Below are 4,056 nucleotides of genomic sequence, written 5' to 3'. Positions count from 1 at the left end.
TATATATATATATACACACACACACACACACATATATATATAGTCAGGTATATTTTATAGTAACCTAAAATAGTAATTCCATTATGTAGATATTATCAGTCAGATAATTTCCATCTTCATCCCATGTTTGACCCAGTTCTCTGTTTGATTAAAAGCTATTCTCTGCTATGGGTGCATATAGGTGAAAAGTTTTCCTATTGGGGGAACTAGCTATCTATATTTATCTCTTTATATATGTTTTATCTTGTGTGGAGAATAAAAGAATACAGTGAAAGTCACACCAGCATGTACATGGGAAGCCAGCTCGCTGCAGCCTTCAGCTGGTTTCTAAGAGCTGCGTTTTTCTTGCTGTTAAGCATTTCCCTCTTTCCCCTCCCAAGGAATCACATACCAGATTTCATTCTCCTTGAGAACCACTGTGACTTTAGGCATCTCTATTGATAGCAGAGGAGAAACTTAAGATGCAGATCTATGCATTGGGAGCCCGCTGCTTCTTTAGGGACTTAGGCAATGTGGATCAGTTGCCTTTTCATAGAGAACCTTCTGTTTTCTTCAAAACTGAAAAACTGGCAAAATAAATTTAGAATTAAACAATAGGATTAGAGAAGGAGATTCAGGAACTGTGTAGCGTTGATTATATGTCTGATGGCTTATGTGTTTGGTGTCCACAGAACCAAGAGTGGAGAATACATCAACTTTTTTCGTAGTCAAATGATTTGCAGATTCTGCTGTCCCTGGCTCATGTGATCGATGGCCAACATTTGGTGCATTGCAAAGCACTTGGTATTCATAACTTCTCTGAATAACTTTGTTTTTAATTTTACAAGAATTAAATCAGGGCCTGGGGAGATAGCTCAGTAGAATAAGCACTTGCCTGGCAAGCGCAGGGTCCTGAGTTCAATCCCCGGTACCGCAAAAAAAAAAAAAAAAAAAGAATTAAATCAAAGTGGCATGCCTACTCAATCTTTGGAGAATCTTATTTTTTTTTTTTCTGTTTCGCTATTTAAAATTTTTTATTCATTTTAATGAGAAAATAAAATGGCACTGAAACAGTTTCAAGAAAGGTTAGTAGGACAGTTATAGTAATTAATACATTGCATATTATTGTCTTCATAGTGATTATTCAGAGGACCAGATGCAGACATGTGGAGAATCTTATTGAAAACCTGTTACGTAGCTCAGGCACTGTGTACACACTAGGAGTACAGTGATGAACAAGACAGATGCGGTCCTAGCACTCCTCGAGTTAATATTTCTAGTAGAGAAGAACAGAAAGAAACCAGTAAACAAATAAATAATATTTACATAAAATAGGGGAAACTTACATACTTAGCCTTTTCTATGCTTTTTGACATTTTATATGTAAATTAATTCTTAGAATATTTTCCTTTGTTTCTTTGTATTTTTCCTGGATCCCCACAGTTTGTTTCAGGAATTTATCTTTCTTTGCCAAAGCTTTGATGTTGTTTCTGTTTGTCTCCTTTAAGTCATTCTGGGTAGTTCAGTCATCATTTCTGCTCATACAGTGGCTGTGTTGCCAAGCCTTTGTGCCAGTCCAAATGGTCAGAATCAGGACCAAATGAGGTTTGGATCAGAAGCCCAGAATTGAGCCCGGAATCAGGGTAGGTATGCAGCTGAAGGAATGAGGTTCTAGACATGAAGGAACAGAAACAGTTTTGCTAAGCTAAGCATTGGGTTTTCAGAGGTCCAAATGAGGATTAAAGAAAATGCCCTGTTCTGCTAAATCCAGTGAGACCAAAAAATGCAAAACAGTGTCAGATTGAGTGGCTGAGGTGTCATGGATAAATCTGTCACAAGCTGTTCAGTAGGTGTTAGTTTGCAAAGCTAATCCCTCATGGCCCAGAGCTCTACACCAGTAGCCTTGAATACCATCTCCTATGCAATGTTTCAGGAATGGTAATAAATAAATTAAAAAGCATTAAATTGCAAACACTTCTGTTGCCTTCCCCTTCATTTATTTACTAGAATCATCTCATAGGTCGTATATCAAGCATATAGAAGAAGTAGCAATGAATAGTTTTGCTAGGGCAAAATGCTTAGTCTCTAGTAGCAGGAAATTATATAGTTGTTTGTTACTGCTACTAAACAGGTACACTTTGGTAGGGCTAATTAAAAAATTTTATTCCAAGGAAGATGCCATTTTTATGAAATCTTTTTGTAATTTGAGCACTTAGGGATTGCTACATTTTAACTTGATATGAATTTATCTTTATTAAGTAAAGCAAAAGCATTCCTATTTTAAGCATTGATTTTTTTTTTTTTTTTTTTTTTTTTTTTGTATTTTAGGGAAGAGTCTAGGGTGTTCAGGGTCTCACTACCAAATCGACTCAATGATCTGCCTGTTTACAGCCTCCTAAGAGCTCGGATTATAGGCGCGCGCCACCACCCCAGTCTCAATTGCTGTCTCAGCGCATCCAGGGGCGGGGCCAGCGCGGCATGCCCCTGTGCCTGCTTGCAGGTGCTTTACCCCTCTGAGCTATTTGGCTGGCCCTTAAGCATTGATTTCTGAGCAGAAATACTTGTGTACAATACTTTTTTCAGTGTCCTCAATAATATAAAATTGTGAATAAAAAGGGGATCTATTTGCTGGTATATTGTTAAATGATGGATGCTTCTTATTTTGTGGTAAATTTCTATATCCTTTCCTATACATGAAACCCTTAAGTATTTTCCCTTTTAATCTTTCTAATCTATGAGTGAAAAATACAGAACTGTAATTATTTTTTCATTTAATACATTGGTTACTACCACTGTTGGCCTCCTCTGTGCACCTAAACCCTTGTGAGTTATGGCATGTTTGCATGAGATTAGCCTTGACTGAGGAGATGATACCAAGCAACAAAAGCTTTATATAATAAATGATCGGCAGGGAGGCAAAGGAGATATTTCGCACAACAGATACGACATCTCTCCTTGTCTTTTTATTCAAACACATCTTTTTGCACATACTACAATTAACTACAACGCCAATAGGTTTTCCTTTTATGCTTTGGTAGAAATAACTTTTAAAATATTGCTTTAAGAATCTCTATTTTCTTGTCTTTAAACAACACTGATATTTGTAATGGTTTTGATCCTAAATCTTCTTTGTTTCTTGGTAATCACTGTTTATGAACAATGATTTTTATTTGACAGTTTTCATTCACTGTTTTCTTAATTACATTTTTAGTCAAATGAAGGTGGTTCAGCAACCTCTAGGCTATCTGGATGGTAGTAGAGTGGTCTAGTTGGTTGGTCAAATTGGATGATCTGTTGTACCAAGTAAAAGTCTTCCCTCCCGGTCCGTGTCCTGTGCAACCCACCCCCCCAAGCTCCCTCTTTCCCCTGCAGTGCCGGGCCTGCCCCCGGGGCGTGTTGAGCCAGCAATTGAGACTGGGCATGGAGGCACATGCCTGTAATCTCAGCCCTTGGGAGGCTGAAAATAGGAGGATCACTATGAGTCCGATCTGTGTAGTGAGGCCCTGTAGACCCTGTACTAAATACATTTAAAAAAAAACCCAACAACTCATTTTTCTTTTGTTCTCCTACCTCTTTTTTTTACTGTACATAAGGGGTATTCCAATGATAATTTCTTATTCTTTTTTTAAAAAAAACATCGGGGCCGGGGAGATGGCTCAGTGGAATAAGCACTTCCCTGGCAAGCGCAAGGGCCTGAGTTCAATCCCTGGTTCCACAAAAACAAAACAAACAAACAAACAAAAAAAAAAAACATCTACTGTGGAGAACAAGGAGTATAAGTCAGTGTAGAGTGTTAGCCTAGCTTGTTGTCTGAGCCTGAGCACCACAAACATGAATGAATGCCTGTGGTATTGATTTCATAACCTCCTACTGGGCCATCAACAGGAATCTGAAAAACACTAATTTAGAAGTTTGTCTGAAGATATAAATAAGTCCTTAATCATTTGAGCATTCTCTCAACAGAGTATTATTTGCAAGGTCATGTTTAAGTGTTCAAAGTATTCAGAGAAAGCAGTTACCGTATAACCTCTAGCCTTATAATCAGCTGTTTCTGTTTATTTAATCTTAAAGTCCAGT

General features: G+C 37.7%; 1 protein-coding gene across 2 annotated transcripts in view; it reads left to right on the top strand.

The window, feature by feature from the left end:
* Gstcd (glutathione S-transferase C-terminal domain containing) overlaps positions 1-4,056 on the top strand; it is a 163,275-nt gene that overhangs the window by 18,070 nt on the left and 141,149 nt on the right. The window lies entirely within an intron of this gene.

Source organism: Octodon degus, unplaced genomic scaffold, assembly GCF_000260255.1.
Source record: "Octodon degus isolate 3935 unplaced genomic scaffold, OctDeg1.0 scaffold00016, whole genome shotgun sequence".
Classification (NCBI taxonomy): Eukaryota; Metazoa; Chordata; class Mammalia; order Rodentia; family Octodontidae; genus Octodon; species Octodon degus.
The sequence above is the reverse complement of the archived record's forward strand: the minus strand, read 5'-3'. Positions and strand labels throughout refer to the sequence as shown.